Source organism: Ascaphus truei, chromosome 17 (assembly GCF_040206685.1).
Source record: "Ascaphus truei isolate aAscTru1 chromosome 17, aAscTru1.hap1, whole genome shotgun sequence".
NCBI lineage: Eukaryota > Metazoa > Chordata > Amphibia > Anura > Ascaphidae > Ascaphus > Ascaphus truei.
Genome location: NC_134499.1, coordinates 19,907,409 through 19,935,270, shown reverse-complemented (window position 1 = coordinate 19,935,270; position 27,862 = coordinate 19,907,409). Strand labels below are relative to the sequence as shown.

Sequence of the window (27,862 nt, the reverse complement as noted above, 5' to 3'; positions counted from 1 at the left end):
GAGGAACATCCGAGAACTTCCCAGAAACATACCCCCGAGGAACATCCGAGACCCCCGAGGAACATCCGAGAACTTCCCAGAAACATACCCCCGAGGAACGTCCGAGACCCCCGAGGAACATCCGAGACCCCCGAGGAACATCCGAGACCCCCGAGGAACATCCGAGAACTTCCCAGAAACATACCCCCGAGGAACGTCCGAGACCCCCGAGGAACATCCGAGAACTTCCCAGAAACATACCCCCGAGGAACGTCCGAGACCCCCGAGGAACATCCGAGAATTTCCCAGAAACATACCCCCGAGAAACATCCGAGACCCCCGAGGAACATCCGAGACCCCCGAGAAACATCCAAGACCCCTGAGAAACATCCGAGACCCCCGAGGAACATCCGAGAACTTCCCAGAAACATACCCCCGAGGAACGTCCGAGACCCCCGAGGAACATCCGAGAACTTCCCAGAAACATACCCCGAGGAACATCCGAGACCCCCGAGGAACATCCAAGACCCCCGAGGAACATCCGAGACCCCCGAGGAACATCCGAGAACTTCCCAGAAACATACCCCCGAGGAACGTCCGAGACCCCCGAGGAACATCCGAGAACTTCCCAGAAACATACCCCCGAGGAACGTCCGAGACCCCTGAGGAACATCCGAGAATTTCCCAGAAACATACCCCCGAGAAACATCCGAGACCCCCGAGGAACATCCGAGACCCCCGAGAAACATCCAAGACCCCTGAGAAACATCCGAGACCCCCGAGGAACATCCGAGAACTTCCCAGAAACATACCCCCGAGGAACATCCGAGACCCCCGAGGAACATCCGAGACCCCCGAGGAACATCCGAGAACTTCCCAGAAACATACCCCCGAGAAACATCCGAGAACTTCCCAGAAACATACCCCCGAGGAACATCCGAGACCCTCGAGGAACATCCGAGAACTTCCCAGAAACATACCCCCGAGAAACGTCCGAGACCGCCGAGGAACATCCGTGACACTCGAGGAACATCCGAGAACTTCCCAGAAACATACCCTCGAGGAACATCCGAGACCCGAGAAACATACGAGACCCCCGAGAAACATCAGAGATCAACCAGAAACATACTCCCGAAAAACATCTGAGATCCCCAAGAAACATGCCGCCAAGGAACATCCAAGACCCCCAGAAATACTCATGCATGTGTTTGTGGGGGTGTAATACTCATGCATGTGTTTGTGGGGGTGTAATACTCATGCATGTGTTTGTGGGGGTGTAATACTCATGCATGTGTTTGTGGGGGTGTAATATTCATTCATGTGTTCGTGGGGGTGTAATACTCATGCTTGTGTTTATGGATATAATCTCTACATACATGTAACACAGACAGACATGCACACACGTTTACATCCTTTCTGCACACATGTAACACACACAGCAAAGCACACATATGCATATTCCCTTTACACACAACACAGAAAAACACATACATGCACATCCTATCTACACATATGTAACACACAGCAAAGCACATACATTGACAAGCAGATCCTATTTACACACATGCACACACACACACACCACATATACATATATCGCACACACTTCCTCACACTGTGGAGGCCAAGCGTGAGCTGCACACGTGACAATTGTGCAGTGAAAGCATTACCATGTTCTACCTGAAAGGCGGATTTTCTGGGGGCGTTATAAGTGGCAGAGATCAGCGGGGCTGGCGGGGAGTGATGGGAGCAGAGTGTGGCACCCATGCACTGCCAGAGAGGCCTGGGGCACAGTGCTCTGCATACCACCACACACACTGCTCTGCTATATACTGACCTGTACACACACACTGCTCTGCTATATACTGACCTGTACACACACACACTGCTCTGCAATATACTGACCTACACAAACACACTGCTCTGCAATATACTGACCTACACACACACACTGCTCTGCTACTGTATAAACCAACTTGTACACACACACTGCTCTGCAATATACCGACCTATACACACACTGCTCTGCAATATACTGACCTGTACACACACACACTGCTCTGCAATATACTGACCAACACACACACACTGCTCTGCTATATACCAACTTGTACACACACACTGCTCTGCAATATACCGACCTATACACACACACTGCTCTGCAATATACAGACCTGTACACACACACACTGCTCTGCAATATACCGACCTATACACACACACTGCTCTGCAATATACCAACTTGTACACACACACACACACACACACAACTGCTCTGCAATATACTGACCTGAACACACACACACTGCTCTGCAATATACCAACATGTACACACACACACACTGCTCTGCAATACACTGACCTGTACACACACACTGCTCTGTAATATACCGACCTGTACACACACACTGCTCTGCAATATACTGACCTGTACACACACACTGCTCTGCAATATACCAACTTGTACACACACACACACACACACAACTGCTCTGCAATATACTGACCTGAATACACACACACACTGCTCTGCAATATACCAACATGTACACACACTGCTCTGCAATATACTGACCTGTACACACACACTGGTCTGCAATATACTGACACACACACACACACAGCTCTGCAATATACTGACTGTGACAGGGCCTTAACCCCTGACTAAATAGGACTCCAAATAGGAAGCCTGTATCTATCTTATGAGTCCAGCAGGGAGCTGGTTAATAGCAGCTAGAGACAATTAGCCAGTCTCCACCTGGCTTATCAGTCAGGTAGAAGTGCCTGCTGCTTACACTGCAGGGGAGATCTCTGGAGCACAGAGGGACTGTGTTGCCAGAAGAGATTCACAGGAACAAGTTGTTTTGAGCACAGGACTGTGCTGCCAGCAAGATCGCCAGAAACCAGACCCTCTATTCCAGGGCGCAGCAGACCCTGGAACCCGCCAGAGGGTGGGCCCCCTAACGGACACCAAACCAGACCCGGAGACTGACATAAAGGGCCCCTGCTTACAGGCACCTCTTTGGACTTTTTTAAATGACCGCTCAGAAAAAGAAAAAGCCTGCGAGAGCTTCGAACTCTGCAAGTGAAGTCTACCCACCCGTAGGACTACCAGCTGGGCTTCTAGTATATACAGAGAAAATCGCTGCAATAGCGCCTCCCGAGGTCAGGGCGAAGAATACACATGGAGGGCAAAATGTGGCGTTCCTGTAATGAACACGGCCACACAGAAAAGTGTCCTTTCCGGTCCTACGAGGATGAGGATGAGGATGTCCCTAATTTGGCCCAGAAATACGACATACCCACAAAACACCCTTAGGATGGCAGCGCGGCCTGAACGCTGTACGCACCGAAAAGACAGGTCTCTGTGACCGTGAATGTGATTGGCGGCAGCAAGAGCGGGACCGGCTGAACGTTGAATCTTCCCGCCAGCTAATGCAACTGCAAGGAAAGCACGGAGGATGCAGTGACACCGCTGAAGTTTCAAACAAAGAAGGAGACCCCAGTATCCCTAATGGGACGAAGACGTCCAAAGTAAAGCGGAAAAAGAAATTAGGTTCTCCGCTTACCATGGAAGATTCAGACACTTCCACAGATCCCGCGGAGAAAAGGTGGGGTGGGGGGGGGGGACAGATGCCCTGCAGCTTAGAGCAAATGGAGGATGCATCCCGGGAAAGATGGAGGAATCACCAGAGGGCCCAAGACAAAGGTGGTGTGCCCCGAAAAAGTGTCTCTCCGGTCCTTATAGGGAGAAACCCTCATCCAACTATACCAGGGAATCGGAGCCAAACCAAGTGAGTGACAATCCCTTGACCAACCCTGAAGATGCAAACAGACTAGGAACAATTGTTTAAAGAAGTTTTGGGTAAGCAGGCCAGATACATTGCCCTACTAGAGACCCAGCTGTTGACAGCTCTGGAGACGACGAACCCTGAACTTACCGCCATGGACGAGAAGCAAGAGAAGGCTCAAAAGGTGGCCCTCTGTCTCGGTATAGAACTGGGACACTCTCAAAACGAGTTTTGCAGCCTCAGTATGCAGCTCAAAGTCTCTCAGGAAGAGATTCACAGTCTCTGTGCGGAGCTGGCGGTCTCCCAGAAAGAGTTTCACAGTTTTTCGGCACCGAGAGTGAGGTCTTTCGCAAAGAGGTTCATGCACTCGGTACAGAGCTGGGTGTCTCTTGACCAGGAGGTCAGCGGTCTCAGGACAGACTTGGACATCTTCCAGAACGAGGTTCACACTCTCCGCATAGAGCTGGAAGTCTCACACCTGGAGATCAGCAGTCTCCACACCGAACTGGAAATCTTTCAGTCTTGCAGAGGAGCTGGAAGTCTCTATGGCTCTTGAAGTCTCTCAGAAGGAGTGTCACGCCCTCAACCTGGAGCTAGAAGTCTCACGCCAGTAGACCTGGAATCTCAACTCAGAAGTGCTTAAATGGAAGGAGGACGGTGAGAAGATCCTGAGGGTTATAGAGACTGTGGAAAGAATAGAAACCTGACAGAGGAGGTTTCATATCTGACTGATCAAGCCAGTAAAAAAGCAACAACTCCAGTCAGAAATGGATTAACACTGGTAACAGTTGTATGGAGGTAGGTGGCACCTCCCCCCAGAGCTCACTCCTCCTCACCTTTTTAACTTGGGAGGTCTTTTCACTTTGCTGCAAGAACAGGACCTACTATGGTTCTTTCCCCTCATACAGAGGTAAAGGGAAGGGTTCACAGTGTAGTGTAGGACCTGCATTTTTGGTTATACCTTGACGTTTGGTATGCAGGCTTACGACGCTTTGGCCAAAGGGTTTAACTAAATAACCAAGTAATTATTATTATTATTGAAGTATTTAAACTTTATATGTATTACCGTATATGTTTTGTCAATTGGATGTAGCATTGAGCACCCCTGTCTTTTGTTGTATACATTTGCCACACTCAGTAGCTCTCCTTTTGACATAAATATATATTCATAATGTGGTGGGTGCAGGAGTTTGAGCTAGCTGGGAATGAGTGTTAATCAATCTGTGGTTAGAATGAGACAGAACTGTATCTGTGATCACGCCCCTAAAGATGCAACACTTGTTGTCGACTCGTCTTTGCAAGGAAAAAAGGCACGCGACTACAGGGTTGCCAACTACCAAAAAGAGAGGCCACGGGTAACGGTTAGGTGTGAAAACTACTACTAAATTGATGTACAGGAGTCGAAGTATCCAGAACCAAACGCAAATGACCTCTCTACTGAGAAGGGGGTCGTGCTTGTTGCATATAAGCCCGTGATGGATGAGAAAGCTATAGGAGCAAGCTGGGGTCCCCTGGTACTGAAGGAGCTTCAAAACGGTGCTACTATAGCAGAGATACCTCCCCACACATTGAAGAAATCGGTCAGCCCAGAAAAAGTAATACGTCAAGACAATAAGTCTACCAACTACCAAACTGAGATGCAACGAGGGTCAATCAGAGTGGATAACAACCCTGCCCAGGTTGAACCATGTGTGATAATGGATACTGAACCCGGTGCAGGTGGTCACCCTAGTCGCAAGGAAGAAAAGATTGCCTGACGCATCGGAAAACTTGTGGCCAAGCGATTAAAAGAAGAAGACTTGGTAAAATGGAAAGAGGAGCTTGAGCGAAGAGTCCCCCGCGGAGGTGAGTAAGCTAAGCACATCATGGAGAGGCTGTGCTTGGGGAAAGTTCTCCTCGAGCGACTAAAGTGCTCTGATTTCCAGCACCTTCTGGAACAGACACTGGTTACCTGGAGAAAGGACTAGAATCCCAGCGTGACTGGTGGCTCTCTCTCTCCACCGCAGGTACATCTCAAGTGAGAGTGGCGGGGTGGGCTTCAGCCGTGGCTAGCCCGAGCTACCCCCAAACAGGGGAGGTATGTGACAGAGCCTTAACCCCTGTCTAAATAGGGTTCCAAATAGGAAGCTTGTATCTGGCTGATAATAGCAGCTAGAGACAATTAGCCAGTCTCCACCTGGCTTATCAGTCAGGTAGAAGTGCCTGCTGCTTACACTGCAGGGGAGATCTCTGGAGCACAGAGGGACTGTGTTGCCAGAAGAGATTCACAGGAACAAGTTGTTTTGAGCACAGGACTGTGCTGCCAGCAAGATCGCCAGAAACCAGACCCTCTATTCCAGGGCGCAGTGGACCCTGGAACCCGCCAGAGGGTGGGCCCCCTAACGGACACCAAACCAGACCCGGAGACTGACATAAAGGGGCCCTGCTTACAGGCACCTCTTTGTGTGCTGCTCTTAATGATGTATTGTTTGAAGCTACGGGCTGAATAAAAGCCAGGGTTTATTTCCCCCAAATATGTCTCCCTGGTTGTACAGTACTTCTGCACTCCTCTCCTACACCGACCTGTATACACACACACACACACACACCTCTCCTACACCGACCTGTACACACACACACACACTCCTCTCCTACACCGACCTGTATACACACACACACACACACTCCTCTCCTACACCGACCTGTATACACACACACTCCTCTCCTACACCGACCTGTATACACACACACACACACACACACACACACACACACTCCTCTCCTACACCGACCTGTATACACACACACACACACACACACACTCCTCTCCTACACAGACCTGTATACACACACACACACACACACTCCTCTCCTACACCGACCTGTATACACACACACACACACACACACACTCCTCTCCTACACCGACCTGTACACACACACACACACACACTCCTCTCCTACACCGACCTGTATACACACGGCTCTGCAATATACCGACCTGTACACACACACTGCTCTGCAATATACCGACCTGTACACACACACACACACACACACACTGCTCTGCAATATACCGACCTGTACACACACACACTGCTCTGCAATATACCGACCTGTACACACACACTGCTCTGCAATATACCGACCTGTATACACACGGCTCTGCAATATACCGACCTGTATACACACGGCTCTGCAATATACCGACCTGTACACACACACTGCTCTGCAATATACCGACCTGTACACACACACACACACACACACACACTGCTCTGCAATATACCGACCTGTATACACACGGCTCTGCAATATACCGACCTGTACACACACACACTGCTCTGCAATATACCGACCTGTACACACACACACACACACACTGCTCTGCAATATACCGACCTGTATACACACGGCTCTGCAATATACTGACCTGTACACACACACACACACACACACTGCTCTGCAATATACCGACCTGTACACACACACTGCTCTGCAATATACCGACCTGTACACACACACACACTGCTCTGCAATATAACGATCTGTACACACACACTGCTCTGCAATATACCGACCTGTACACACACACTGCTCTGCAATATACCGACCTGTACACACACATTGCTCTGCAATATACCGACCTGTACACACACACACTGCTCTGCAATATACCGACCTGTACACACACACAAACTGCTCTGCAATATACCGACCTGTCTACACACGGCTCTGCAATATACCGACCTGTACACACACACACTGCTCTGCAATATACCGACCTGTACACACACACTACTCTGCAATATACCGACCTGTACACACACACTGCTCTGCAATATACCGACCTGTACACACACACACACACACACACTGCTCTGCAATATACCGACCTGTACACACACACACTGCTCTGCAATATACCGACCTGTACACACACCCACACACACACTGCTCTGCAATATACCGACCTGTACACACACACACACACACACACACACACACACACACACACACACACACACTGCTCTGCAATATACCGACCTGTACACACACACACACACACTGCTCTGCAATATACCGACCTGTAAACACACACACACATACACACACACTGCTCTGCAATATACCGACCTGTACACACACACACACACACACTGCTCTGCAATACACCGACCTGTACACACACACACACACACACACACACACACACTGCTCTGCAATATACCGACCTGTACACACACACACTGCTCTGCAATATACCGACCTGTACACACACACACTGCTCTGCAATATACCGACCTGTATACACACGGCTCTGCAATATACCGACCTGTACACACACACACTGCTCTGCAATATACCGACCTGTATACACACGGCTCTGCAATATACCGACCTATACACACACTGCTCTGCAATATACCGACCTGTACACACACACTGCTCTGCAATATACCGACCTGTACACACACACACACACTGCTCTGCAATATACCGACCTGTACACACACACACACTGCTCTGCAATATACCGACCTGTACACACACACACACACACACACACTGCTCTGCAATATACCGACCTGTATACACACGGCTCTGCAATATACCGACCTGTACACACACACACACACACTGCTCTGCAATATACCGACCTGTACACACACACACACACACACACACTGCTCTGCAATATACCGACCTGTACACACACACACCGTCGCAATATACTAACCTCTATACACACACACACTGCACTACAATATACTAACCTGTACAAACACACTACACTGTTATATACCAACCTGTACGCACACACTGCTCTGCAATACACTCTCCTGTACACACACACACTGCTCTGCAATACACTCACCTGTACACACACACACTGCTCTGCAATACACTCACCTGTACACACACACACTGCTCTGCAATACACTCTCCTGTACACACACACACACTGCTCTGCAATACACTCACCTGTACACACACACTGCTTTGCAATACTCACCTGTACACACACACACACACGGCTCTGCAATATACCAACCTCTACACACACACACTGCTCTGCAGAACATTGCGCTGTATGTCAGACTCTGGCAATTCTGCAGAGCATAGCACTGTATGTCAGACACAGGCTGCTCTGCAGGGCATTGTGCTGTATGTCAGACACAGGCTGCTCTGCAGGGCATTGTGCTGTATGTCAGACACAGGCTGCTCTGCAGGGCATTGCGCTGTAGGTCAGACACAGGCTGCTCTGCATAGATGTGAAGAGCTGCAGGTTTTGTAGCGATCCAGAGGATGGGAGGCTCTGCAGTGATATATATATATATATACGTAAAGCTGCCGCCGATAGAAGCATTGCAGATAATATTCCTAATCCAAATAAAAGAACATAACAATACAAACAGCCCCGAGGGAAAAGCCATCAAGTGAGACATGATTTGTGCAGCAACACGGTGCCTGACCTTTTCCAGCCCAACCTCCACCGTTCCCCGGCCCCAAAATTAATCAAATAGATTTTATTTAAAGGGAAAAAAAGGTCAGAGTATGTTATAAAAAATCTAATTTCAGGTTGTAGGAACCAAGTATTTCACCCAAACCTCCCCCCTTGCGTTCCTTGCTCTGGATCCCGGTCTCTGCTCTGCATCCCGGGCTCTGCTCTCTGCTCTGCACTCTGCTCTGTATCCCAGGCTCTGCACTGGGCTCTCTGCTCTGCATCCCTGCTCTGCATCCCAGGCTCTGCTCTCTGCATCCCTCGCTCTGCTCTATGCTGTGCATCCAGGCTCTGCTCTGCATCCCGGGCTCTGCTCTCTGCTGTGCATCCCTCGCTCTGCTCTCTATCCCAGGCTCTGCTCTCTGCTCTGCATCCCAGGCTCTGCTCTCTGCATCCCTCGCTCTGCTCTCTGCTCTGCATCCAGGCTCTGCATCCAGGCTCTGCTCTCTGCTGTGCATCCCTCGCTCTGCTCTCTATCCCGGGCTCTGCACTCTGCTCTGCATCGCTGCTCTGCATCCCTGCTCTGCATCCCAGGCTCTGCTCTCTGCATCCCTCGCTCTGCTCTCTGCTCTGCATCCCGGGCTCTGCTCTCGGCATCCCTCGCTCTGCTCTCTGCTCTGCATCCCGGGCTCTGCTCTGCATCCCTCGCTTTGCTCTCTGCTCTGCATCCCGGGCTCTGCTCTCTGCTGTGCATCCCTCGCTCTGCTCTCTATCCCGGGCTCTGCTCTCTGCTCTGCATCCGGGCTCTGCATCCCAGGCTCTGTACTTTGCTCTGCATCCCTGCTCTGCTCTCTGCTCTGCATCCCAGGCTCTGCTCTCTGCATCCCTCGCTCTGCTCTCTGCTCTGCATCCCTCGCTCTGCATCCCTCGCTCTGCTCTGCATCCCCGGCTCTGCTCTCTGCTCTGCATCCCGGGCTCTGCTCTCTGCTCTGCATCCCTCGCTCTGCTCTCTGCTCTGCATCCCGGGCTCTGCTCTCTGCTCTGCATCCCGGGCTCTGCTCTCTGCTCTGCATCCCTCGCTCTGCTCTCTGCTCTGCATCCCGGGCTCTGCTCTCTGCTCTGCATCCCTCACTCTGCTCTCTGCTCTGCATCTCTGGCTCTGCTCTGCATCCCTCGCTCTCCATCCCGGGCCCTGCTCGGCTTCCCTCTGTGCTTTAAATTCCAGCCTGTGTGTCACTGTCGCCCCGTGTTAGTATATAGGCTGCTTTCTGTGTGTGTCACTGTCACCCCGTGTTAGTATATAGGCACCTTTCTGTGTGTGTCACTGTAACTCCGTGTTAGTACTGTATATAGGCTCCTGTGTCTGTCACTGTCATCCCGTGTTAGTGACACACACAGAAAGGAGCCTATATACTAACACAGGATGACAGTTACACGCATAAAAAGCAGCCTATATACTATCCCACATGTTATAACACGGTATGACAATGACACACACAGAAAGCAGCCTATATACTATCCCACATGTTATAACACGGGATGACAATGACACACAGAAAGCAGCCTATATACTAACACGGGATGACTGTGACACACACAGAAAGCAGCCTATATACTAACACGGGATGACTGTGACACACACAGAAAGGAGCCTATATACTAACACGGGGTGACAGTGACACACACAGAAAGGAGCCTATATACTAACACGGGGTGACAGTGACACACACAGAAAGCAGCCTATATACTAACACGGGGTGACAGTGACACACACAGAAAGCAGCCTATATACTAACACGGGGTGACAGTGACACACACAGGAAGCAGCCTATATACTAACACGGGATGACTGTGACACACACAGAAAGGAGCCTATATACTAACACGGAGTGACAGTGACACACACAGGAAGCAGCCTATATACTAACACGGGATGACTGTGACACACACAGAAAGGAGCCTATACAGTATACTAACACGGAGTGACAGTGACACACACAGAAAGGAGCCTATATACTAACACGGGGTGACAGTGACACACACAGAAAGCAGCCTATATACTAACACGGGGTGACAGTGACACACACAGAAAGGAGCCTATATACTAACACGGGATGACAGTGACACACACAGAAAGGAGCCTATATACTAACACGGGGTGACAGTGACACACACAGAAAGCAGCCTATATACTAACACGGGGTGACAGTGACACACACAGAAAGGAGCCTATATACTAACACGGGGTGACAGTGACACACACAGAAAGGAGCCTATATACTAACACGGGGTGACAGTGACACACACAGAAAGCAGCCTATATACTAACACGGGGTGACAGTGACACACACAGAAAGGAGCCTATATACTATCACCACATTAGTATGAAGGCTTCTTTCTGTGCGTGTCACTGTCATCCCGTGTTAGTATATAGGCCCCTCTGGCTCGTATGGTTTTAGGGACCAAAGAGATCCCCCTGTCCTGTGTCCCGTGAAGGATCCCCCAGGAACTTCTCTCCTAAAATATCCCACACAAGAGGCTCCTTGACTAGATTAACATTAGGCGTCTAATCAGCAATCAGACATCTCATAATTCTCTGATTAGCTCTGATTAAACTCCCAGCTTTGCCAAAGAGAGAGGGGAACTCGGGAAACCTTCCCCCTAAACAGATCTAAAGGCCGGATCTAACGAGGGAGAAGGGGGAGAGAAGGGAGATAGGAGAGAGGGGGGGGGGGGAGTTATAGGGAGCAGTTATATGGGGTAATAGGAGCAGTTATAGGGAGGGTTATATGGGGTAATAGGAGGAGTTATAGGGAGGGTTATATGGGGTAATAGGAGGAGTTATAGGGAGGGTTATATGGGGTAATAGGAGGAGTTATAAGGAGCAGTTATATGGGGTAATAGGAGTTATAGGGAGCAGTTATATGGGGCAATAGGAGGAGTAATAGAAAGAGGTTATATGGGGTAATAGGAGGAGGTATAGGAAGTGATTACATGGGGTAATAGGAGGAGTTATAGGAAGTGGTTACATGGGGTAATAGGAGGAGTTATCGGAAGTGGTTATATTGGGTAATAGGAGGAGGTATAGGGCATGGTTATATGGGGTAATAGGAGGAGGTATAGGAAGTGGTTATATGGGGTAATAGGAGGAGGTATAGGAAGTGGTTACATGGGGTAATAGGAGGAGTTATAGGAGGTGGTTACATGGGGTAATAGGAGGAGTTATCGGAAGTGGTTATATTGGGTAATAGGAGGAGGTATAGGGCATGGTTATATGGGGTAATAGGAGGAGGTATAGGAAGTGGTTATATTGGGTAATAGGAGGAGGTATAGGAAGTGGTTACATGGGGTAATAGGAGGAGGTATAGGAAGTGGTTACATGGGGTAATAGGAGGAGGTATAGGAAGTGGTTATATGGTGTGACAGAAACCAGGGGATGGTAATAAATTCCGTATATAGGGCTCCCAGGATACTAAACAGTTTCTATCCTGTTTGGCCTGGGAGTGCAGCCTTATAATACATACACTCCATCCCACAGTTTGGCAAGCGCTGGAACTGAGGGATGAGAGATCCAGACCAGAGTTTGTCTGCTGCCTGATTTCTGTCACCTGTCATGCTAATTAGGAATCAGGTATGTAAGACTGTTTTCCTGTTTGCTCTGGTCTCTCCACAAGAGCCAGGAGGCTGGAAGGCTGCTGAACTACAGAGGGGAGAAGCCTCTTCCCCAAACAGGTTCAATCTTTCTGTTCATTTGTATAAGACTGCAAAAGTACCTTGTTTTGTTGTTGGGAGTGGAAAAGCCACTTCCAACCCTGAGTCAGGGATATCTAAGTTAAGTTATCGCTCAGGTGAGCAGCTTTTGTTTTGATCTGTTTTCTGTTGTATGCACTGTGGCAGTCTCAGTGCCTGGGACTGAATAAACCAGGCATAGACTGTTTAAAGGAACAGTACGTGACGCCTCATCATTTAACCTACCCTAAAAGACCGTGTTCTAAACAGTCGCGGACAAACGACGGAGCCCCAGAGTAAGCCGTTTGTCACATATGGTGGAGAATGCGGGCAGAACACTAAAAGGTCTGTGGGTTAAAGAACTTTAAAAAAAAAAAAAAAAAAGGGGGTTTTCTCTCCAAACAAGATGGAAGACGTGGTGAGTGCGCTGGTACGCAATGTCGCTGTCCAGAAAGACGCGAATGAAGCCCAGCAAAAGATTAATGCAGCCCTGCAACAGGCGAATGAAACCCAGCAACAGCTGTTAATAGCCCAGCAAGAGACTAATGCAAACCAGCAACGGCTGTCAATAAACCAGCAAGAGACTAATGCAAACCAGCAAGAGACAAACCGCTTGCTGAGAGAGGAGCAACAACGGTTCGCCCAGGGCTTACAGCAGGAACTCGAGATCCTAAGGGGGACTATCAGTAACCTTCCACTGGCAGAGGCAGCCCCAGTCCCGAAAATGACCAGGGCAAGCCACTACCTTCAGAAGATGGGACCCTCGGATGATGTGGAAGCCTATCTTCTCACGTTTGAACGCACGGCACAGAGAGAGGGATGGTCAGAAGCTGAGTGGGCTGGTCTAATCGCACCCTTCCTAAGCGGCGAACCCCAGAAGGCTTACTTTGATCTAGAGCCAGCCGAAGCTAACGTCTATGCAAAATTGAAGTTCGAGATCCTCGCCCGCCTCGGCGTAACCACGGCTGTTCGCGCCCAAAGGTTTCACGCATGGTCCTTCACGATGGATAAAGCCACCCGAAGCCAGATGTATGACCTCATCCACCTCGCCCGGAAGTGGCTACAACCCGAGATCAACTCAGCCAGCCACATCGTGGAACGGTTGGTCATGGACCAGTTCTTGAGAAAACTTCCCTCTGCCTTACGCCGTTGGGTCAGTCGGAGTGACCCCCACAATGCGGATGAGCTTGTGGCCCTCGTAGAAAGGTACAATGCAGCAGAAGAGAACCCGCAACCCACAGTCGTGGAGCAACCCCACTACCCAAGGTTCCAGGACTCTTCCAGAGACGGTAAAAGGGTACCGGGGTTAAGGGGCGCTGAAGAGCGGCGACCACCTTCACGCAGCACCAGCAACAGTGGTTCGCACACTAAGGGCAATAGCCAACATGGGGAGCCGGGAAAAGGCTCTAAGTGGGACACAGACTATGTACCTAAATGTGTAAATTGTCATGAGAGGGGCCACACAGCAAAAATCTGCCCACTAAATGATGAGCCCATGCAATGCAACAGCGTGGAACCTTATGCGCTGTTGTCCCAATGTATGGGCCCTAGCCCAGAGGACCTCTTGAATAACCATTTGTGGGCATTTGTAAAGGTTAATGGTAGGAGGGTTCGGGCACTTCTTGACTCTGGGAGCATGGTCACACTAGTGTCCGAATACCTCTTGCCCATTAAGAAGAAACAGGGAAACAGTTCACAAAGAGTGGCAATTTGTTGTATACATGGGGATAATCATGAATATTCCACTGTTGATGTTTTTTTTGAAACAGAGTTTGGTTCTTTAGATTTCAAGGTGGGTATTGTACCCAAACTGGCACATGATGTGTTAATAGGGACCGACTTTCCCCATTTTCTAAAAATGTGGTCCCCCGCTCAGAATAGCGCCCAGAGTTCAATAGCGGACCATAACGAAGTATTAGAAGAAACAAATCCTTTCCCTTTTTCAGAAATGGAGGTTGACGAGGGCCCAAATAAGAAGGGGGAAAAGGAGGAGTGCTGTAAAATTCCCTTCCCCATCACTACTTTGGTAGGGAATACCCCAAATCAAGATGTTGATCAGACACTTACCACCCCAGAACCGGATAAGACCCTCGCTGACCTAGAGGTCAGTCCTGGGAGTTTTAAGAAGGCCCAGTGGGAGGACCCCACATTAGCGGTAGCAAGGGGAAATATACGGGACCAGAATAGTACTCCTGGCCAACCAGATAGGACACTTGATTACCCCTACTTCGAGGTAGAGAACGACCTAGTATATCGGGTTGATAAAACCTAGTATATCGGGTTGAAATCAGTTACAACTAAACAATTGTTGGTACCACGGACATTCCGTAACGTAGTATTACACCTCGCACATAGTCATCCATTGGGGGGACACCTAGGGGTGGAAAAGACAAAAGAAAAGGTTCTCCGAAGCTTCTATTGGCCTGGGGTTCTGGCAGAAATTACGAATTATTGTTCCTCATGCCCAGAATGTCAGATCACCGCCCCATTCAAGGCGTACCGCAGCCCATTGGTACCCCTTCCCATAATAGAGGTACCATTTGACCGGATTGCTATGGATCTAGTAGGACCCTTAATAAAGTCTGCTAGGGGACATCAGCATATATTGGTAATATTGGATTATGCCACCCGATATCCGGAGGCAGTTCCCCTACGTAGCACCTCTGCTAAAAACATAGCAAAAGAGTTAGTAGTTCTGTTTTCCCGGGTCGGAATTCCTAAAGAGATTCTATCTGACCAGGGAACACCGTTTATGTCCCAAGTAACAAAAGAGCTATGTAAACTCCTAAAAATCAAGCATCTCAGAACCTCAGTCTATCATCCACAAACAGATGGTTTAGTGGAAAGGTTCAATAAAACCTTAAAGAGCATGTTACGGCGGGCGGTTGATAAAGATGGGAAAAACTGGGATTGTTTGTTACCGTACCTGTTATTTGCCATTAGGGAAGTTCCCCAATCATCCACAGGCTTCTCCCCATTTGAACTATTGTATGGCCGACACCCAAGGGGCTTATTGGATATAGCCAAAGAGACTTGGGAACATGAGGTTACCCCTTACAGAAGTGTAATAGAGCATGTTGCCCAGATGCAGGACCGCATTGCTGCAGTCCTACCCATAGTGAGGGAACACATGGAGAAAGCTCAAGAAGCACAGAGGAATACGTATAATAAGGGTTCTAGGGTCAGAATTTTTTTTCCAGGTGATAGGGTACTAGTTCTGGTTCCCACCGTGGAGAGTAAATTCCTTGCTAAATGGCATGGGCCATATGAGGTCTTGGAAAGAGTGGGAGAAGTAAATTATAAGGTAAGACAGCCAGGTAGGAGGAAACCTGAGCAAATTTACCATATAAACCTACTCAAGCCCTGGAAAGATAGAGAAGTCTTGTTAACCCTAGTACCCCCAGGTCCGTCAGAGAATCAAGAAACTGACCCAGAGGTTAGCATAGCTGAAACCCTGTCTGTTCATCAGAAACGAGAGGTTCAGAATTTAGTGAGAAGAAACAAAGAAATCTTCTCTATACAGCCAGGTAGAACTAGCGTAATTGAACATGACCTAGTCTCTGAACCGGGGGTCCGAGTTAACCTTAAACCGTACCGAATCCCGGAGGCCAAAAGAAAGGCTATAAGTTTAGAGGTTAAAAAAATGCTAAAACTAGGTGTAATTGAGGAATCCCAAAGTGGGTGGAACAGCCCTATAGTCTTAGTCCCAAAGCCAGATGGTACAACAAGGTTTTGTAATGACTACCGGAAACTAAACGCGGTGTCAAAATTTGATACTTATCCTATGCCCAGGGTAGATGAACTTGTAGAGAGACTGGGCAAAGCCCGATATCTCACAACCCTAGACCTAACAAAAGGGTACTGACAGGTTCCCCTCACAGAAAGGGCAAAAGAAAAGACAGCCTTCTCAACCCCAGACGGCCTCTTTCAGTATAAGGTGTTGCCTTTTGGCTTACATGGAGCTCCCGCCACATTCCAAAGAATGATGGATAAAATTTTAAAACCACATGCTCGGTATGCTGCCGCCTACCTGGATGATGTGGTAATCCATAGTGAGGATTGGCAATCCCACCTTCCAAAGGTCCAAGCTGTGCTTGACGCAGTCCGGTCTGCTGGACTAACTGCTAACCCCGCTAAATGCACTATTGGTCTGGAGGAGGCCAAGTATCTGGGATATTCTATTGGCAGAGGTTTACTCAAACCCCAAACACTCAAAGTGGAGGCGATACAAAATTGGCCAAGGCCAGTTACAAAAAAACAAGTAAGGACCTTTTTGGGGTTAATTGGGTACTATAGAAGGTTTATTCCCAATTTTGCAACTAAGGCAACCCCACTAACTGACCTCACAAAAGCAAGAGGACCGCTAATGGTAAAGTGGTCCCCCGAAACCGAACAAGCCTTTAGAAGCCTGAAAGAAGCTCTCTGTGCCCAACCAGTGTTGGTCACACCTGACTTCTCCAAAGAGTTCGTAGTCCAAACCGACGCATCTGAGGTAGGGCTGGGGGCGGTACTCTCCCAGGAGTCTCAAGGTGAGGAGCACCCCATCCTTTATTTAAGTAGGAAACTAAATCCCCAGGAGAAAAATTACTCCATAGTAGAGAAAGAGTGTCTCGCAATAAAGTGGGCTGTAGAGACGCTCAAATACTACCTGTTGGGGAGAAAATTCCGGTTGGTCACAGATCATGCACCCCTTACCTGGATGTGTCAAAACAGGGAAAAGAATGCTAGAGTGACCAGGTGGTTCCTAAGCCTACAACCCTTTAAATTTTCTGTGGAACACAGGTCAGGGCACAAACATGGCAATGCTGACGGGTTGTCAAGGATGCACTCCCTAATATCCATGGTCGCTCATCCCTCGAGGTCTGAGCTGGGGGGGAGGATATGTGACAGAAACCAGGGGATGGTAATAAATTCCGTATATAGGGCTCCCAGGATACTAAACAGTTTCTATCCTGTTTGGCCTGGGAGTGCAGCCTTATAATACATACACTCCATCCCACAGTTTGGCAAGCGCTGGAACTGAGGGATGAGAGATCCAGACCAAAGTTTGTCTGCTGCCTGATTTCTGTCACCTGTCATGCTAATTAGGAATCAGGTATGTAAGACTGTTTTCCTGTTTGCTCTGGTCTCTCCACAAGAGCCAGGAGGCTGGAAGGCTGCTGAACTACAGAGGGGAGAAGCCTCTTCCCCAAACAGGTTCAATCTTTCTGTTCATTTGTATAAGACTGCAAAAGTACCTTGTTTTGTTGTTGGGAGTGGAAAAGCCACTTCCAACCCTGAGTCAGGGAAATCTAAGTTAAGTTATCGCTCAGGTGAGCAGCTTTTGTTTTGATCTGTTTTCTGTTGTATGCACTGTGGCAGTCTCAGTGCCTGGGACTGAATAAACCAGGCATAGCCTGTTTAAAGGAACAGTACGTGACGCCTCATCATTTAACCTACCCTAAAAGACCGTGTTCTAAACAGTCCCGGACAAACGACGGAGCCCCAGAGTAAGCCGTTTGTCACAATGGGTAATAGGAGGAGGTATAGGAAGTGGTTATATTGGGTAATAGGAGGAGGTATAGGAAGTGGTTACATGGGGTAATAGGAGGAGGTATAGGAATGGTTACATGGGGTATAATAGGAGGTATAGGAAGTGGTTACATGAGGTAATAGGAGGAGGTATAGGAAGTGGTTACATGGGGTAATAGGTGGAGGTATAGGAAGTGGTTACATGGGGTAATAGTAGGAGGTATAGGAAGTGGTTATATTGGGTAATAGGAGGAGGTATAGGAAGTGGTTATATTGGGTAATAGGAGGAGGTATAGGAATTGGTTACATGGGGTAATAGGAGGAGGTATAGGAAGTGGTTACATGGGGTAATAGGTGGAGGTATAGGAAGTGGTTACATGGGGTAATAGGTGGAGGTATAGGAAGTGGTTACATGGGGTATAATAGGAGGAGGTATAGGAAGTGGTTATATTGGGTAATAGGAGGAGGTATAGGAAGTGGTTATATTGGGTAATAGGAGGAGGTATAGGAAGTGGTTACATGGGGTAATAGGAGGAGGTATAGGAAGTGGTTACATGGGGTATAATAGGAGGAGGTATAGGAAGTGGTTATATTGGGTAATAGGAGGAGGTATAGGAAGTGGTTATATTGGGTAATAAGAGGAGGTATAGGAAGTGGTTATATTGGGTAATAGGAGGAGGTATAGGAATTGGTTACATGGGGTAATAGGAGGAGGTATAGGAAGTGGTTATATTGGGTAATAGGAGGAGGTATAGGATGTGGTTACATGGGGTATAATAGGAGGAGGTATAGGAAGTGGTTATATTGGGTAATAGGAGGAGGTATAGGAAGTGGTTATATTGGGTAATAGGAGGAGTTATAGGGAGGGGTTATATTGGGTAAGAGGAGGAGGTATAGGAAGTGGTTACATGGGGTATAATAGGAGGACCTCTTTTTATATTGAATTTTTTTTTCCAGCAATACATTTCACAGAACAATCCATTTACACACACAACGGCACAATATGTACGGACATATATTATACAAATATTAGCCCTGCATTTGTTCCAACCTTTCTCCCCTAAAAAGCAATTTCTCGTTTCCCGTCACTTTTCTAACCGCCTTCACAATGTCCTGAAAGAGTTAATCCTCAGAAATATTCACATTTTTAGTTGAAACCTGACACCTAGCCACCCACAAATTATACTTAATTCCTAAAATCAGGACTATTGTACCAACCTAATTTATTCCCAGTCACACCTAGAAGTAAACATCGTGCACCCTGAATTTCTAATAGTTTGTGGCATCACAACCTCTTTAAATAAACCTGTTACACCTTCAAAAGATCTTACTCTCATGGACCACAATAAGAGACCTAGCCGCCACTCCTTGCCACATTAACAGCTGCTTCCTTTAAAGGGTCACTGATAGAAACAAACATTTTGTAGCCCCAAAAATGCAATATTACTTCTTTTCTTTTTCCCCACATTATCCCCCAATGACCCAAACCTCTTAATGGCCACCGAAGGTGGGATCATGTCCGATTCTGTCACTATGGAAGAGTCGAAGAGGGATCGGAGGCGATGAGCAGATTGGTCACTCACGATGTCCTTAATATTGTGAATTGCTTTTATTGACTGTACAGTGTGCGAGTACGGCACTTATATTTTTATGACAAAAGTTTCATTTTCTACTGATTCGCGCTATGTTCTATTATTTCTTCTACTTTGAGGTTCATCTCTTCTGAACATATACAACCTACAGCATTTGCCACAGTTTTGGATTTGCGTATTACTATTGTTCACACTATAAGTAGGTACAGCATATGAGCCAAGACAACAGCTTATCACATTTCTGATTAAAACACCTGCACTGACATGTTTTTTTATGTCTTTCTTTTGTTGGCTATATCCCATGCTCACCCTGGAATTTGAAGAACATTTGAACCACATCTATGGCTCAAGTTTGGCAGGCCATTGTAAAAACAGTTTTCTTTTTCTCTTCCAATGAAGAAAGAGTAGGGCAGATGTTTTGTAACATTGCCATGTCACCAAAGTCTGACTTGCACTTTCCAGCCTCCTATCCAGATGTCCTCTTTGTCCATGATTCTTGTAGGTGGAGCCAGTACTTCACATTGTCTGCCAAGCCATATCAGAATACCTGATATTGGGACTGACTTGTGTCTGAAGAGAATTGTTACAGACTGTATTTCTGGTTTAAACACAGGAATAGCTACAAAGGACTTCCATAATTCAGTGTTTTTAATACTCTCATATATTGTCCAGAAATAGTCCAAAGCTTGAGGTCTCTTAAAGCTAATATCATACTCCCAAGAATATCTGATATTGGGACTGACTTGTGTCTGAAGAGAATTGTTACAGACTGTATTTCTGGTTTAAACACAGGAATAGCTGCAAAAGCCTTCCCAATTCAGTGTTTTTAAGACTCTCTTGTCCAGAAATAATCCAAAGCTTGAGGTCTCTTGAAGCTGACATCATACTCACATGAGCCTGGGACATGGATAAATGCATACATTTCATCCCAATGATTCTTTTAATAGATCTCTTCCAACAAAAATCCTGTCAGGGTTCATCTCTTCTCCGCCTTACCACATTTCTCCTTTTCAAAGGTTGAGCATTTCTGAACACAGCAGTCACAAAGGACCTCCCACTCCAGGCTGAAGGAGGTGCTGTATGAACTGGGGTTACTTTAATACTATCACTCTGCTTCACCCCAACTTCTGATTGGGCCACTCTTTTATCAGGAACTATCTGCATAGGAGCAGCAATTTCAGTCTCTACAACCTTCATTTCACTCCCAGGCACTACAGAGTCAATGCTGTCAATTACCACCTGCTGTTCTCCCCTCGCATGGTTCTGAATCACAGGACCTCCTAATATGCAAGGGGGTGGTTCTGTAAGTCCAGGTGAGCATAGGTTCTCTGGCTCACTGCTCTCAGGTACAAACTCCGTTTCCAGCTGATCTCCTCCCACAGTTTCTAGGTTCTCACTTTGCTGCTCTCCAGAGTTCTTTGTAATCTCTTTAACTTCTCCCAGGGTGGGAATCTAAGATAACCTAACATCACAGGTGTCTGCCGCTTTCTTTACATGCAATGGGCTTTTTAACAAATCTTCTGCTATTAACCCCTGGGACACTGGAAGCTATGGAACAGATCCTGGCTCACAGTCGGATACACCCTGAGATGAGTGGCCTTTCCTGAAGTCTTTGGACACTATTTCAGGACTGATACCTTCTTCTGTAGAAACCTTTAGCCGCCGGTCCTTTGCTTTCCTTTCTTTAGCAGCTTTGCCCTTTGGTTTTTCCAGGCAGTTGATAGATTTAAACCGTCAGGATCTGAGTCAGAGTTGCCCTGGGATAAGTTCTCTGTTTTATCTTTATGCTTCGCAGACTTGTTCTGGGATCTAGTGTCTCTCCCACTTCTTTTAGGCGTCTCCAAAGTTATCTTTTCCTGGGAGGTTTTAATGTGGCTCTTACTTGGGTCCTGGCTTCTTGTTCCACAACATGAATTAGCGCCCTGCTCTGCGCCCCGCTCTGCGCCCCGCTCTGCACTGTGAGTTAGCATTTCATTTGGTTTCAAAAGGGAAAGTTTCTGTTTGTCTTGATTCAGTTTTATTTCTACAATCTTTTTATCACAATTAGCAATCTCACTTTCCAATCGGTTTAAATCATCACGCAGGCAGTTTATTTGCTTCTTGCGCACGCCTCTCTCAGAACTCCGACATTTCTTTCATTTAATGTTTTCTTCTTCCCTCTCTGCTTTCTTACTGTTATACAGTACATCTGCAATAAAGCTTTTTTTCTCTAATCCCAGCAGGTTCTGTTCTTTCCTTTCTCTCCAAACTCTCCTGTAACTTGCAACCAGGCTCCCCAAGGCCTACACCACTGCTGCAGCCTGCGGCCTCTCCTACTTCCATCTCCACAACACAGCCACCACCAACCCCTGGGTCTAAGGACATCCTGGCTCCCCTGCAGGACCTTACCTGCAGCCCATATTGGAGGAGTTATAGGGAGAGGTTATATGGGGTAATAGGAGGAGTTACAGGGATAGGTTATACGGTGTAATAGGAGATATAGGGAGCGGTTATATGGGGTAACAGGAGGAGTTACAGGGAGAGGTTATATGGTGTAATAGGAGGAGTTATAGGGAGCGGTTATATGGGGTAATAGGGGGAGTTATAGGGAGCGGGTATATGGGGTAATAGGAGGAGTTATAGGGAGCGGTTATATGGTGTAATAGGAGGAGTTATAGGGAGCGGTTATATGGGGTAATAGGAGGAGTTATAAGGAGCGGTTATATGGGGTAATAGGAGGAGTAGTAGAGAGCGGTTATATGGGGTAATAGGAGGAGTCATAGGGAGCGGTTATATGGGGCAATAGGAGTTATAGGGAGCGGTTATATGGGGTAATAGGAGGAGTTATAGGGAAGGGTTATATGGGGTAATAGGAGGAGTTATAGGGAGCGGTTATATGGGGTAATAGGAGGAGTTATAGGGAGCGGTTATATGGGGTAATAGGTGGAGTTATAAGGAGCGGTTATATGGGGTAATAGGAGGAGTTATAGGGAGCGGTTATATGGGGTAATAGGTGGAGTTATAAGGAGCGGTTATATGGGGTAATAGGAGGAGTAGTAGAGAGCGGTTATATGGGGTAATAGGAGGAGTTATAGGGAGCGGTTATATGGGGTAATAGGAGGAGTTATAGGGAGCGGTTATATGGTGCAATAGGGGGCAGTATAGCCCTGTCCCTCTGGGTACATAGCAGCATACACACTAAGTTCTGTGCCCTTCACCTTCAGACATTGTATTGTGCTTCTATTCAGCGATGCTCCTCTGATCTTGTAATTATCTTCCACTTCCAAAAGAGCAGCACAAGTGACACAAATAAGCCCCCGATCGATATCTCACATCAGGCCGCTGCGTATTGTGTGAAGGGGTCGGACCGTATCGATCCGGGCGGGAGTGAAAAGAAAGATCACACATTTGGGATTCTGGTGAAATTATCATCTCCCTATCACTGCCATCTGTCCCCACACCCACTCCAAACACTGCCATCTGTCCCCACACCCACTCCAAACACTGCCATCTGTCCCCACACCCACTCCAAACACTGCATCTGTCCCCCCATCCACCGCAACACTGCATCTGTCCCCCCATCCACCGCAACACTGCCATCTCTCCCCCCACCCACCGCAACACTGCCATCTGTCCCCCCATCCACCGCAACACTGCATCTGTCCCCCCATCCACCGCAACACTGCATCTGTCCCCCCATCCACCGCAACACTGCATCTGTCCCCCCACCCACCGCAACACTGCCATCTGTCCCCCCATCCACCGCAACACTGCATCTGTCCCCCCATCCACCGCAACACTGCCATCTGTCCCCCCACCCACCGCAACACTGCATCTGTCCCCCCATCCACCGCAACACTGCATCTGTCCCCCCATCCACCACAACACTGCCATCTGTCCCCCCACCCACCGCAACACTGCCATCTGTCCCCCCACCCACCACAACACTGCCATCTGTCCCCCCACCCACCGCAACACTGCATCTGTCCCCCCATCCACCGCAACACTGCCATCTGTCCCCCCACCCACCGCAACACTGCCATCTGTCCCCCCACCCACCACAACACTGCCATCTGTCCCCCCACCCACCGCAACACTGCCATCTGTCCCCCCACCCACCGCAACACTGCCATCTGTCCCCCACCCACCGCAACACTGCCATTTGTGTCACCCACCCACCGCAACACTGCCATCTGTGTCACCCACCCACCGCAACACTGCCATCTGTCCCCCCACCCACCGCAACACTGCCATCTGTCCCCCCACCCACCGCAACACTGCATCTGTCCCCCCACCCACCGCAACACTGCCATCTGTCCCCCCACCCACCGCAACACTGCCATCTGTGTCACCCACCCACCGCAACACTGCATCTGTCCCCCCACCCACCGCAACACTGCCATCTGTGTCACCCACCCACCGCAACACTGCCATCTGTCCCCCCACCCACCGCAACACTGCCATCTGTCCCCCCACCCACCGCAACACTGCATCTGTCCCCCCACCCACCACAACACTGCCATCTGTCCCCTCACCCACCGCAACACTGCCATCTGTGTCACCCACCCACCGCAACACTGCCATCTGTCGTCCCACCCACTGCAACACTGCCACCTGTGTCACCCACCCACTGCAACACTGCCCTTTGTCCCCCCACCCACCGCAACACTGCATCTGTCCCCCCACCCACCGCAACACTGCATCTCTCCCCCCACCCACCGCAACACTGCCATCTGTCCCCCCACCCACCCCAACACTGCCATCTGTCCCCCCACCCACCGCAACACTGCCATCTGTCCCCCCACCCATCCCAACACTGCCATCTGTCCCCCCACCCACCGCAACACTGCCATCTGTCCCCCCACCCACCGCAACACTGCCATCTGTTCCCCCACCCACCGCAACACTGCATCTCTCCCCCACCCACCGCAACACTGCCATCTCTCCCCCCACCCACCGCAACACTGCCATCTGTCCCCCCACCCACCGCAACACTGCATCTGTCCCCCCACCCACCGCAACACTGCATCTGTCCCCCCACCCACCCCAACACTGCCATCTCTCCCCCCACCCACCGCAACACTGCCATCTGTCCCCCCACCCACTGCAACACTGCCATCTGTGTCACCCACCCCCAACACTGCCACCTGTGTCACCCACCCACTGCAACACTGCCATCTCTCCCCCCACCCACCGCAACACTGCCATCTGTCCCCCCACCCACCGCAACACTGCCATCTGTCCCCCCACCCACTGCAACACTGCCATCTGTGTCACCCACCCCCAACACTGCCACCTGCCACCTGTCACCTCCCCTCCGCATCACTGCCACCTATGTCACTCCCCCCATGTATGTATGTATTTATTTATATAGCGCCATTAATGTACATAGCGCTTCACAATAGTAATACACGTGACAATTATATAAATAACACATCATGGGAATAAGTGCTTCAAACATTAAAAGTAACATTTAGGAAAAGGAGTCCCTGCTCTGAACAGCTTACAATCTAATTGGTGGGCGGAACATACAGATACAGTAGGAGGGCGTTCTGGTAAGTGCGTCTGCAGGGGGCCAAGCTTTTATGAATCAAGTGTATAGTGTTAGCCACGGAGCTGCTACTCATATGCTTCGTTAAGCAAGTGTGTCTTAAGGAGGTTCATACAGGTGGATAGAGAGGGTGCTAGTCGGGTACTGAGGGGAAGGGCATTCCAGAGGTTCGGGGCAGTCAGTGAGAAAGGTTTAAGGCGGGAGTGGGCTTTAGATACAAAAGGGGTAGAGAGAAGACATCCTTGAGAAGAACGCAAGAGTCGGGATGGTGCATAGCGAGAAATTAGGGCTGAGATGTAAGGAGGGGCAGAAGAGTGTAAAGCTTTAAAAGTGAGAAGAAGAATGGAGTGTGAGATGCGGGATTTAATAGGAATCCAGGAGAGGGATTTCAGGAGGGGAGACTCTGAGACAGATCTAGGAAAGAGTAGAGTGATTCTGGCAGCAACGTTTAGGATAGATTGTAGGGGAGGCAGGTGAGAGGCAGGAAGGCCGGACAGCAGGAGGTTACAGTAATCAAGACGGGAGAGAATGAGGGCCTGAGTCAGAGTTTTAGCAGTCGAGCAACAGAGGAAAGGGCGTATCTTTGTTATATTGCAGAGGAAAAAGCAACAGGTTTTAGATACGTTTTGAATGTGAGAGGAGAATGTGAGAGAGGAGTCGAGTGTGACCCATAGGCAGCGTGCTTGGGCTACTGGGTGAATGACTGAACTTCTAACAGTAATGTGGAAGGAGGTAGTGGGGCCAGGTTTGGGAGGAAGTATGAGGAGCTCTGTTTTAGCCATCTTGAGTTTAAGTCGGCGGAGGGCCATCCAGGATGATATAGCAGAGAGACATTCAGAAACTTTGGTCTGTACCGCAGGTGTAAGGTCAGGGGTCAAAAATTAAATTTGTGTGTCAGCATAGAGGCGATATTTGAACCCCTGTGTCACTCCCCCATCACTGCCACCCGTGGGCTCTGCAGTTTTAGATTATAAGGGTTTTGCTGCCTTCCAACGAGCTCCTTGTTTTCTGTCACTGCCCCCACAACAGACAAATGTGACGAGAAGGAGGCGATGCCCAGCTGTCCGCTCCCAAAATCCAAAAACGAATCAACAAAAAGCAATGGTTTATTGCGGATAAACGGACAAATACATGTTAATAGCGCACTCTGACGCATTAGCCTATACCTGAAAACGAAAGACGAAACAATTCTATATATAAACCATGGAGCCAGGATATGTAAGGGCCGTAATATAGTGCGCGTGCTCTACGGTGCGCTCGCGCGCGTCAATGATGATTGCAGGGTGTGACCCTGCAGTTGCTGTACTTCAGATGCGCGCCGCCGGGAGCGTTGGCGCGGCAGATCTGGGAAAATACAAGTTTCTTGTATTTACGCGCTGCGGGCCAATCACAGCGCGGCCTGACACTGTGACGTCAGTCACGTCCCCTAGCCCCGCGCGCGTTATATTAACTAAACGCGACGCGCAGCGCCGGGCACCAGCGCGCTCTATATAACAAGCCTAAGGATCTTGGGAGAATAAAACCACATAGATACTTTGTAAAAAAAAATAAATAGACATATATTGTAAACAAAAACCACAATACGATAATGTGACCGCTAATCTCTAAATAGTACCGCTGGTCTCACCGGGTGTGCTCAGTGACATTGTTTCTGCCTTTAGCTCCGCAGAAGTGCAGGTTTATACCATGGAAATGGAAGCTGAAGTCTTATAATGTCATGTATGAGCGTGCAATGTACCACATGCCCTGTGACAGTGCTCCCACCCCCAGCGAGTGTGACAGTGCTCCCACCCCCCAGCGAGTGTGACAGTGCTCCCACCCCCCAGCGAGTGTGACAGTGCTCCCACCCCCCCAGCGAGTGTGACAGTGCTCCCACCCCCCAGCGAGTGTGACAGTGCTCCCACCCCCAGCGAGTGTGACAGTGCTCCCACCCCCAGCGAGTGTGACAGTGCTCCCACCCCCCAGCGAGTGTGACAGTGCTCCCACCCCCCAGCGAGTGTGACAGTGCTCCCACCCCCCAGCGAGTGTGACAGTGCTCCCACCCCCCAGCGAGTGTGACAGTGCTCCCACCCCCCAGCGAGTGTGACAGTGCTCCCACCCCCCTGCGAGTGTGACAGTGCTCCCACCCCCCAGCGAGTGTGACAGTGCTCCCACCCCCCAGCGAGTGTGACAGTGCTCCCACCCCCCAGCGAGTGTGACAGTGCTCCCACCCCCCAGCGAGTGTGACAGTGCTCCCACCCCCCAGCGAGTGTGACAGTGCTCCCACCCCCCCAGCGAGTGTGACAGTGCTCCCACCCCCCAGCGA

At 49.1% G+C, this 27,862-nt stretch overlaps 1 protein-coding gene across 1 annotated transcript in view; it reads right to left on the bottom strand.

The window, feature by feature from the left end:
- The window catches only part of CACNA2D2 (calcium voltage-gated channel auxiliary subunit alpha2delta 2), a 211,669-nt gene that overhangs the window by 146,573 nt on the left and 37,234 nt on the right, over positions 1-27,862 (bottom strand). The window lies entirely within an intron of this gene.